This window comes from Phyllobates terribilis, unplaced genomic scaffold (assembly GCF_046119375.1).
Source record: "Phyllobates terribilis strain yellow unplaced genomic scaffold, ASM4611937v1 Scaffold_5__5_contigs__length_657084704, whole genome shotgun sequence".
NCBI lineage: Eukaryota > Metazoa > Chordata > Amphibia > Anura > Dendrobatidae > Phyllobates > Phyllobates terribilis.
Window position 1 is genome coordinate 269,341,137 of NW_027362765.1, and position 12,074 is coordinate 269,353,210.

A 12,074-nucleotide genomic window follows, 5' to 3' on the forward strand; every position below is an offset into this window, starting at 1 on the left:
GAGATTAGAGTCCAGGGTTACCCCAAGAGCTGTTCACTTTGCCACCGATAAATTTGGGTCTCTCGACCGGCCAGCTTCGAGCAGGGCAACAGAGAATCACATGTAGCGATTTGAGGAGCCATGGTCAGCCGAAAGGGACGGTGTGAAAGTGCAAATATTGTCGCAAGAGGTGGACAATGATGAGACACAATGAACAGAAAATCAGGAGGAGGACCAGGGTGCGGAAGTAGAAAACGAAGTGGTGGATGATAAAGCCACTAACCCAACCTGGCAAGGGGACATGTAGAGCAAGGACAGCAGCACACAGGGGGAGGGAGGCATAGCACCACAACAGGCAGGAACAAGCAGTGTGGTGGCCACATATACAAGGCGGGCAATAGCTCCCGGAACACCAACACGACGGAAGTTGCCAGTACAACTGTTAGGTCTTGCTGAGTCTGGTTCTTTTTTAAAGACTGTTTAGATAACCCCAAAAAGGCCATTTGCAACATCTGCCAGGACAGCATCAGCAAGAGCACCAAAACTACCCGCCTGAACACCACCAGCATGCTCAGGCACATGACAGCAAAGAACCTGACTAGCTGGGCCAAACACCAAGGTCCAGAAACAGTGTCTGCGGGTGACATTATTGCCTCTTCCGCTGTTGTGCGTGCACTCCAGTCCCTGTCCATGGCGCATGCGAAGATGCCTCCCGCCCTGCACCTGTCATTACAGACTTGCAACTATCACCGTCCATGTCCTTGTCCCTTTGCAGCGTTCAGTTGTCCTTACCACAGTCCTTGGAATGCAAGCGCAAGTATGCAGCCAACCACCCATCCACAGGCGACAATATTAAACTGTCACATTTCTGGACTGCTTGCACTTGAAATGTTGCCTTTTAGGGTCGCGGAGGCAGAAGCTTTCCACAACCTCATGGCACTATTTCTCTCGGTATCGTCTCCGCCTTCCATAAGCGCGAGTCCCAAATTACCCGTGCCCTCCCCAGTGCACTTACTGAGAAGGACCGCCTCACCACAAACACGTGGACAGGTGAATGTGACTAGGGATGGCATGGAGCCAGTCCACAGTAAAAAAAAAAAACAGCCATAGTATCCAGGAACCTTCCCACAGACTTTTCTTAGCCAGGGCTGCTTCTCGGCAGGGTTGGACGGGCCCACCAGAGAGCCGGAGACTCCTCCGGTGGGCCCTGGCTTCTCCATCAAGAGAGTTCATAGTGCCGAGGTGAGGTCGTGATGATGATAGAGGCCACCATCTCCTTAGCTTGCTACTGGTTACTTTTCTGTGGGAATCAGCTTGGCTCCAACCAGCCTGGAATATTTCCAGTGGTTTGGTATTGACACCCAGTACCAGTAGCGAAGCCATCCACAATTTCCTTCTCAGGAATTTTATTTGGTAGACTGAGTGGCTGCCCAAATACATCAGTTTCTCACAAAGGAGCTGAAGATACTGAGTGGTAGTAGGTGAAAGTTTCTCCAGCATGTTAGATATCAGAGGGATAACAGAGAGGGCAGCACAGTGGCTCAGTGGTTAGCACTGAAGCCTTGCAGCGCTGGGGTCCTGGATTAAAATCCCACCAAGAACAACATCTGCAAGGATATTATATGTTCTCCCCGTGTTTGCATGGGTTTCCCCCTCAGTAAAAAAGCAGCCATAGAGTGTCCAGGAACCTTCCCACACACTTTTCTTAGCCAGGGCTGCTTCTCGGCAGGGTTTTACAGGCCCACCAGAGAATCCTCTGGTGGGCCCTGGCTTCTCCATCAGTAGAGTTCATGATAGCGCAAACTTTGTAGCACTATGGGGCTCTTGAGCAGGGGAGAAAGGTGGGCCCTCAGAATCAAATCCTCTGGTGGGCCCAATGTTTTTCAGTCTGACATTGTTTCTCGGTGAGAGTTGTATTTCACCACAACCATATTCTTTAGCTCGGTGAAAGTACTGGCATAGAGGGAAACCGTATCTACTCCAGCTGTCATTTCTCCGCCACCAGGTTCCGTCTATTGTCACACACGACCATGCCTGGCTGTATGTTTAGCGGTGAAAGCCACAGATCAGGCTGCTGTGTTACAGCTTTCAACAACTCTGCAGTGGTGAGCGGTTTGTCACCTAAGCATTAAGCATATTATCTTCAGCATAGCCTGTTGCCGCTTGGCCAAGGTAGTGCCGCAGTGCTTCCAGCTTGTGACTGATGTTGTCATTTTGGAGATGGAGGGCAAACTAGAGGAGGAGGTGTAGGAGGTGTACAACGTGATTACATTGAGGTTACATTGGCGAGTGTTTTTTTATACTAAAGAAAGATCCTTCTGTGTTTTTATTTATTTTTTTATGTCTCTTCTAATCTGTATTGGATTGCGTCCTACTTTTTGGCAGCCCTTGAAATTGTTGCATAAGCAATGACAGTATATGAGAGACATTTATTAATAATGGGAAGGACAATTCAAATAGGTTCTATGTTCTAGAATATTAACTGTCTTATCTGAAATTCTTTTATGGGTGAGGTATCGAAGTATGGATAGCGTATTACACCGATCCAGCCAGGTATTATTGCCTTATACTGCGTGCTGCTGGTGCTGCCAAAAAAAAATTAAAATCTATTCTATTCCCTATCGATAACGCTGTCAGAGGCATTTACAATGGGAACAGGTGCTGCTGCTCGGTGGTATCATCACCAGCTACACATGAGTGTTCATTCTGGTCTCATAAACATCTTCCACAGTCCATAACTTTATTTTTTTTTATTTCTTTGGCCTTATATACAAGTCATTACCCTGAAAAGAATGTTTCTTAACATTTTTTTCCACTTTAGCTTGTTTTTTGTATGTTTTTTTTGGGCAGTCAGCAAAAGTGGCGTAATACTCTGACAACATTGTTCACAGATATGCTATTTGTCAGCGGCCAACTGAAAATAGGTTTGAACCCTCAACTGCAATACTTTAAATGGAGTGCAATATTTGACACGCTCACAATAATTGCTGGATTATTAGGGCAGTCATATGGGATAACATCTGATGGCCACGGTTTTAGACAGTCACCTAATAGTATGGTATTTGTCAGTGACCAAGTGTCAATTGCTTCAACAAAACACATGTGGCTGACTTTAAAAGGAGTGGAATATTTGGCACGCTCCACAAAATTTCTGTATTATTACGGCAGTCATATGGATCATGTGCATCTGATCATTGAAAAAAGTTCCTCTGCTTCCACAATACAGTAATATGAATAAAACTAAAAAAATCTGTCTGTATTCTGCGAACAAGCAAATGGAGTTGTAAAATGGTGTACACTGACACACCAATACAATCTATAAATGGAGGACAATATTTTCCCTACGTTCACTAAAAATGGCTGGATTTGAACCGCAGTTATGTGTGAGATGTCTGACAGAGAACCACAGTTTTAAATAGCAGGCTGCAATTTACTAATACTATTCTTCACAGACACCTAGTGTGAATAGCTTGACCAACACGCTGCAACAGAATGGAAATGGAAGAAATGTCTGATTTTGGAACAATCTTATAGGTGATATGTCTGACAGAAAACCACAGTTTTAAATAGCAGGCCTGTAATTTACTAATATTATTCTACACAGAGACCTAGTGTGAATAGCTTGACCGACACACTGCAACGAAATGAAGATGGAAGAAATGGCTGATTTTGGAACACTCTTATAGGTGTTATGTCTGACGGAGAACCACAGTTTCAAATAGCAGGCCTGTAATTTGCTAATACTATTCTTCATAGACACCTAGTATGAATAGCTTGACCGACACACTGGAAAAGGAGGTCAATATTTTCCACGTTCAGTTTAAATTTCTGGATTTTTATCGCTGAAATATGGAACAGATCTGGCTTTATTCTGCAGTGAGAACAAGCAAATGGAGCAGAAAAATGGTGTACTCTGGATTGCTTTTTAAGCAAATAACCAGGATTAAGATAAAAAAAAAATTTGCCCTGGCCCCTGATATATGGGGCTATGTCTACAAATATCTGTAATTATTATAGCAGCAGCAGATAGAACATTCAATGGACCCTCTTGTGCTGTATCATACAGTGCAGTCTGCCACATACACTGCCTGCCTGCCTAGTACTGATTATATGCAGCTGGATTAGTCCTCAGAAGGACTGTTAGTTCAGTTGCATATATATATATATATATATATATATATATATGTTGTGGAATACCTATACTAACAGGACGTTCAATGGACCCTCTTGTGCAGTATCATGCACTGCAGTTTGCCACATACCCTACCTGCCTGCCTAACTCCTGCTATCACCATTGAATATATGCAGCTGGATTAGTCCTCAGAAGGACTGTTAGTTCAGTTGGATATATATATATATATATGTTGTGGAATACCTATACTAACTATAAAGAAGCAAATCTCACCCTGACGCAGCAGCAGCTCTCCCTACTCTGCCTGGTTCTGGGGTAGACTGTGACGAGCATAGCGGCGCCAGGTCTTATATAGACCTGATGACGTTGTGCAGCCAGCCAATCACTGTAATGCCCACAACCAACATGGCTACGGCATTACAGTGCATGGCAGGCAATCCCTGCATGTTTATTGGCTCTCTAAAGAGCGCCAAACATGCAGGGAGGGGACCCGAGTTCCCGCCCAAGCAACCCGGAAATACTCGCCGTGTTCCGAGCTTGTCGAGCACAGAGATGCTCAGGCGAGTATCCGGGAAGCGTTACACAATGTGGGAAGCGTTACACAAAAGAAAGTTCATTAATAGTCATTAATAATCTATTGGCTTTCCAGAAGTATTTAAACAAAAATTAAGTCACCTGTCCCCACCTTGTCAGTGCTCACATGGCTTTGTTTAATTTTTGCATGGTGACTTTGATGCTGAAAAAAGGCCAATTCTATTCTTCTGATCCTTTTTCCTAATGACAAAGAAAAGAGTGTAGTCTGAGCAGACCAGAATTGCTATTATCACCAAGCACAAGCAGTCTAAAGGGTACAGGACTATCTCCAAATATCTAGGCATCCCATCTTCAACAGTTTGAAATATAATCAAGAAGTTTGTTACTTGTGGAACAATCAAAAAACTTTGAAATGTAGGTAACCATGTACAACAACCAGAGAACTTCAGGCTGAGTTAGAGACATCGAGCTACCAGTCTGCGCATGCGCTGGCTCAAGCAGCCATTTTCCTGTGGATCACAGCTCCTGGAAGATGGCCACGCACACCAGAAAGCCGCTCACGCCGCCTTGCCACGCCACACTGCTCACTGGACCCCAGCCAGACACTGGCCTGTAGAGTCTCCTTTTCTGCTGCCGCCGCCGAGTTCGTGGAGGAGGGAGGGAACGGAGGGCCTTGCTATCCCCGCTCCACTACTACCACAACTATCATGTAAGTTCTACGTTAGGACCATAAGATGCACCCCTCATTTTCCTCCCAAACTTGGGGGAAAAAAGTGAGTTTTATGGTCTGAAAAATACGGTATTTCTGAAGATATTGAGATTGTTGATATTTTTCAACAATTTTGGATCTCATATATCAGCTCAGCAATCACTACCCGACACATTGACTGACAGTCTGCACTGCACACACACGCTGCAGAGCGAGTTGTCAATCAAAGTACTGTAGCCACTCCCTGCACAGCCCCAATGACTGAAAGCCAGGGGCTCCAGGGGCATATAAATTCATTTTCTCCAGGTAGCTTCACTTTCAGTGCGACATCCAGGCAGCATTTTTACACTACTTACTTGCAGATTAACCCTATATCTACAGGTAAATTGTGTTTTTGCACATGGCAGGTCCCTAAAGTTTGTTGAATTATGGTGCATTTAGAGACGTCTGGGGACTGTGTGTTTTGGATGACTAGTCTAAGAGCAGATAGATAGATAGATAGATAGATAGATAGATAGATAGATAGATAGATAGATAGACAAATGGACAGACAGATGATAGATAGATATGTAGCACCCTGAGGACTCGGCTGCTACAGGGGTATTGCACCTCGACCCAGAGGTGTGGTATTCCACTCCCGGGTAAGGATGGAGTGCGGGACTGAGCTCAGTAGGCTGCATACACTACATACATCCCATTTCCGGGGGACAGAACTACGGTACTCCCACCAAGTATATGTGCAGGTACGACAGCGTCTGTCCCTGGCTAGAGTGGGAGGGGGGTGGAACATCCCAGTAGTGTAGGGGCAGATAGGGGGAGTACTCTGGGTAAAGCTAGGAGCTCATTGGGTGCTGGTCACCTGGGCTCACACATAGAGGGAGTATATAAGGTGGGCACCATCTTAGGACAGAGTCAGTCAGTCAGTCAGTCTGAGGAGGAGCAGAGCAGAGGAGCTCAGCCAGGAGGGCTGACTGGGAGCTGTGTCTCCAGTTGGGCCCAGCTCCAGAGCCAAGCCTGCAGAGGAGAGAGGAGAAAGAAAGGCCCAGAGTGGAAGACCAGAGGGAACCCTAAGAACCCAGAATCAGACCAAAAAGGGTGAAGGGTTGGCGGACACGGGTACCGGAACCCGAACTGGTGGAGGCCACTTATCCTCAGCCAGGGACCGGAGGTCGTGGTCAAGATTTGCCACGACCCTCACCAAATCCACCAGAAAGGCACACCAAGTATAGGGTCAGGGAACCCAGAGGAGGTTTGACCACCAAGAGACCCGAGGGAGCCGGCCAAAGGTGGATCCCTGGTGGGAACGGCCAGAGACAGAGAGAGAGAAGGGAGCTCAGGACCACGCTCCGGAACTGCCTGGGGGTTAGCCGAGTCCAGGACCTGGTGGACGCAGCACGGCTCGGGTGGTCACTCAAGGCCAGAGTGACTGAGAGAACACCCGTGAGTAAAAACCCTGAAACTGCATCTCCTGACTCTGACTCTTCTTACTGCACCGTCACAACCCCCATCATCTTCACCTGCTGCCCTGAGGCCATACCCCTCCCGTTGGGGGTTATCCCATCATCGCTGCACCCATACCACCGGCCTCAGCGGACTGTTCTGCAGCGGCGGCTGCAAAGCCGCACTCAACGGGTGGCGTAGTCGACATCCAAGTTAACATCTACTGCCATAGACTGCCACTTAGTTTGACACCCTGGGCACGGACCGGGTCACCGCCACAAGGACTACTACCCCTATCCAGATCCGGCTCCGGGTATCCCCTGAACATGGCCCAGGGGGCGCGTCAGATAGATAGATAGATAGATAGATAGATAGATAGATAGATAGATAGATAGAGTGGGTACAGAAAGTATTCAGACCCCTTTAAATTTTTCACTATTTGTTTCATTGCAGCCATTTGGTAAATTCTAAAAAGTTTATTTTTTTCTCATTAAAGTACACTCTGCATCCCATCTTGACTGAAAAAAAACAGAAATGTAGAAATTTTTGCAAATTTATTAAAAAAGAAAAACTGAAATATCACATGGTCATAAGTATTCAGACCCTTTGCTCAGTATTGAGTAGAAGCACCCTTTTGACCTAGTACAGCCATGAGGGAGGGCTCCTCTGCCATTCTTCCTTGCAGATCCTCTCCAGTTCAGTCAGGTTAGATGGTGAACGTTGGTGGACAGCCATTTTCAGGTCTCTCCAGAGATGCTCAATTGGGTTTAGGTCATAGCTCTGGCTGGGCCAGTCAAGAATGGTCACAGAGTTGTTCTGAAGCCACTCCTTTGTTATTTTAGATGTGTGCTTAGGGTCGTTGTCTTGTTGGAAGATGAACCTTCGGCCAAGTCTGAGGTCCAGAGCATTCTGGAAGAGGTTTTCATCCAGGATATTTCTATACTTGGCCACATTCATGTTTCCTTCAATTGCAACCAGTCGTCCTGTCCCTGCAGCTGAAAAACACCCCCATAGCATGAAGCTGCTTCCCCCATGTTTCACTGTTAGGATTGTATTGGGCAGGTGATGAACAAGGCCTGGTTTTCTCCACACATAACGCTTAAAATTATCACCAAAAAGTTCTATATTCGTCTCATCAGAGCAGAGAATCTTATTTCTCATAGTCTTGGAGTGCTTCATGTGTTTTTGAGCAAACTCTATGTGGGCTTTCATATGTCTTGCACTGAGGAGAGGCTTCCGTCCGGCCACTCTGCCATAAAGGCCTGACTGGTGGAGGGCTGCTGTAATAGTTGACTTTGAGGAACTTTTTCCCATCTGCCTACTGCTTCTCTGGAGCTTAACCACAGTGATCTTGGGGTTCTTCTTTACTTCTCTCACCAAGGATCTTCTCCCACAATTGCTCAGTTTGGCAGAACGGACAGGCCTAGGAAGACTTCTGGTGGTCTCAAACTTCTTTCATTTAAGGATTATGGAGGCCACTGTGCTCTTTGGAACCTTGAGTAATGCAGAAATTCTTTTGTAACCTTGGACAGATCTGTGCCTTGCCACAATTCTGTCTCTGAGCCCCTTGGGCAGTTCCTTTGAGCTTATGATTCTCATTTGGTCTGACATGCACCGTGAGCTGTAAAGTCTTATATAGACAGGTGTGTGCCTTTCCAAATGAAGGAGTAGAACCATTTCAAGGAGGATCACAAGGAAATGGACAGCATGTGACTTAAATATGAGTGTCTGAGTAAAGGGTCTGAATACTTATGACCTGTGATATTTCAGTTTTCCTTTTTTAATAAGTTTGCAAAAATTTCTACATTTCTGTTTTTTTCAGTCAAGATGGGGTGCAGAGTGTACTTTAATGAGAAAAAAAATGAACTTACCAAATGGCTGCAATGAAACAAAGAGTGAAAAATGTAAAGGGGTCTGAATACTTTACGTACCCACTGTAGATAGATAGATCTGATAGTTCACTGTCCGTCAGTCGATCTCTGCATGTGTCACAGCTGTCTAACAGCCATGACACTTGCAGCTGCGGCAACAATAAAATGAATGCCGAGCACGCCGAAATACTCGACGAGCACCCGAGCGTACTCGCCGGAAAGAGTTAATGAAACATACTCGATCATCACTAATGGATAAATATATGGACAGATAGAGAGAGACCTATAGGTAAACTTCCAGCTGAAGATCTGCCCTCATATATGACCTCCGGTACATATCTCTGGTATCACACGATGTGTACACGCTGTGCTGTGGTTTCTGCCCGTATGCCCGCATGCTGCTATCCTCAGTCAGTAGGATAATCTGCAGCGCCTCGTACATTTTCTGGCATTCTCCCCGTTTTGATGCGTTTTCCAGTCCCTGGTTCGTTATCTGTATGATGCGGAGGATTCCCTATAGGAAACATCAGGTGTTTGTGTTTACAAGTAAAGCTGCACTATATTTTAATTGTGGCGGATTTTAGAAGTCAGAAAGAGTGCAGCAGAACCGCATGTGGCGGAAAGCTTCCAACATGAGAGGACACCTGTGTCCGCCCCTGCGCACAGGCAGGATGGAGGGGTGCCCTCACAGACTGGGTGTAGTAGTCACAGACAGCCCGTCACTGAGTGTAGTAGTCACAGACAGCTAATCACTGGGTGTAGTAGTCACAGACAGCCCGTCACTGGGTGTAGTAGTCACAGACAGCTAATCACCGAGTGTAGTAGTCACAGACAGCCCATCACCGGGTGTAGTAGTCACAGACAGCCCGTCACTGGGTATAGTAGTCACAGACAGCCCGTCACTGGGTATAGTAGTCACAGACAGCCAGTCACTGGGTGTATTAGTCACAGACAGCCCATCACTGGGTGTAGTAGTCACAGACAGCCCATCACTGGGTGTAGTAGCCGCAGACAGCCCGTCACTGGGTGTAGTAGTCACAGACAGCCCGTCACTGGGTGTAGTAGTCAGACAGCCCATCACTGGGTGTAGTAGTCACAAACAGCCCGTCACTGGGTGTAGTAGTCACAGACAGCCTGTCACTGGGTGTAGTAGTCACAGACAGCCCGCCACTGGGTGTAGCAGTCACAGACAGCCCGTCACTGGGTGTAATAGTCACAAACAGCCCGACACTGGGTGTTGTAGTCACAGACAGCCCATCACTGGGTGTAGTAGTCACAAACAGCCCATCACTGGGTGTGTAGTAGTCACAGACAGCCCATCACTGGGTATAGTAGTCATAGACAGCCCATCACTGGGTGTAGTAGTTACAGACAGCCCATCACTGGGTGTAGTAGTCACAGACAGCCCGTCACTGGGTATAGTAATCACAGACAGCCCGTCACTGGGTGTAGTGGTCACAGACAGCCCATCACTGGGTGTAGTAGTCACAGACAGCCCGTCACTTGGGTGTATTGGTCACAGACATCCTGTCACTTGGGTGTAGTAGTTACAGACAGCCCATCACTGGGTGTAGTAGTCACAGACAGCCCGATACTGGGTGTAGTAGTCACAGACAGCCCGTCACTGGGTGTAGTAGTCACAGACAGCCCATCACTGGGTGTGTAGTAGTCACAGACAGCCCATCACTGGGTATAGTAGTCACAGACAGTCCGTCACTGGATGTAGTAGTCAGACAGCCCGTCACTGGGTGTAGTAGTCACAGACAGCCCGTCACTGGGTGTAGTAGTCACAGACAGCCCGTCACTTGGGTGTATTGGTCACAGACATCCTGTCACTTGGGTGTAGTAGTTACAGACAGCCCGTCACTTGGGTGTAGTAGTCACAGACAGCCCGTCACTGGGTGTAGTAGTCACAGACAGCCCGTCACTGGGTGTAGTAGTCACAGATAGCCCGTCACTGGGTGTAGTAGTCACAGACAGCCCGTCACTGAGTGTAGTAGTCAGACAGCCCGTCACTGGGTGTAGTAGTCACAGACAGCCCATCACTGGGTGTAGTAGTCACAGACAGCCCGTCACTGGGTGTAGTAGTCACAGACAGCCCATCACTGGGTGTGTAGTAGTCACAGACAGCCCGTCACTGGGTGTAGTAGTCACAGACAGCCCGTCACTGGGTGTAGTAGTCACAGACAGCCCATCACTGGGTGTAGTAGTCACAGACAGCCCGTCACTGGGTGTAGTAGTCAGACAGCCCGTCACTGGGTGTAGTAGTCACAGACAGCCCGTCACTGGGTGTCGTAGTCAGACAGCCCGTCACTGGGTGTAGTAGTCACAGACAGCCCGTCACTGGGTGTAGTAGTCAGACAGCCCGTCACTGGGTGTAGTAGTCACAGACAGCCCGTCACTGGGTGTATTGGTCACAGACATGCTGTCACTTGGGGGTAGTAGTCACAGACAGCCCGTCACTGGGTGTAGTAGTCACAGACAGCCCATCACTGGGTGTAGTAGTCACAGACAGCCCGTCACTGGGTGTAGTAGTCAGACAGCCCGTCACTGGGTGTAGTAGTCACAGACAGCCCGTCACTGGGTGTCGTAGTCAGACAGCCCGTCACTGGGTGTAGTAGTCACAGACAGCCCGTCACTGGGTGTAGTAGTCAGACAGCCCGTCACTGGGTGTAGTAGTCACAGACAGCCCGTCACTGGGTGTTGTAGTCAGACAGCCCATCACTGGGTGTAGAAGTCACAGACCGCCCGTCACTGGGTGTAGTAGTCACAGATAGCCCGTCACTGGGTGTAGTAGTCACAGACAGCCCGTCACTGAGTGTAGTAGTCAGACAGCCCGTCACTGGGTGTAGTAGTCACAGACAGCCCATCACTGGGTGTAGTAGTCACAGACAGCCCGTCACTGGGTGTAGTAGTCACAGACAGCCCATCACTGGGTGTGTAGTAGTCACAGACAGCCCGTCACTGGGTGTATTGGTCACAGACATGCTGTCACTTGGGGGTAGTAGTCACAGACAGCCCGTCACTGGGTGTAGTAGTCACAGACAGCCCGTCACTGGGTGTAGTAGTCAGACAGCCCGTCACTGGGTGTAGTAGTCACAGACAGCCCATCACTGGGTGTAGTAGTCACAGACAGCCCGTCACTGGGTGTAGTAGTCAGACAGACGGTCACTGGGTGTAGTAGTCACAGACAGCCCGTCACTGGGTGTCGTAGTCAGACAGCCCGTCACTGGGTGTAGTAGTCACAGACAGCCCGTCACTGGGTGTAGTAGTCAGACAGCCCGTCACTGGGTGTAGTAGTCACAGACAGCCCGTCACTGGGTGTAGTAGTCACAGACAGCCCGTCACTGGGTGTAGTAGTCAGACAGCCCGTCACTGGGTGTAGTAGTCACAGACAGCCCATCACTGG

At 48.0% G+C, this 12,074-nt stretch overlaps 1 long non-coding RNA gene across 1 annotated transcript in view; it reads right to left on the reverse strand.

Annotated features, from left to right (window-relative positions):
* LOC141271118 (uncharacterized) overlaps positions 1-4,890 on the reverse strand; it is a 115,852-nt gene extending 110,962 nt beyond the window's left edge. The window contains exon 1 of the long non-coding RNA XR_012321836.1: positions 4,797-4,890. This is a non-coding gene — a long non-coding RNA (uncharacterized lncRNA). The remainder of the gene's footprint in view (positions 1-4,796) is intronic.
* Positions 4,891-12,074: the final 7,184 nt, after the last annotated feature.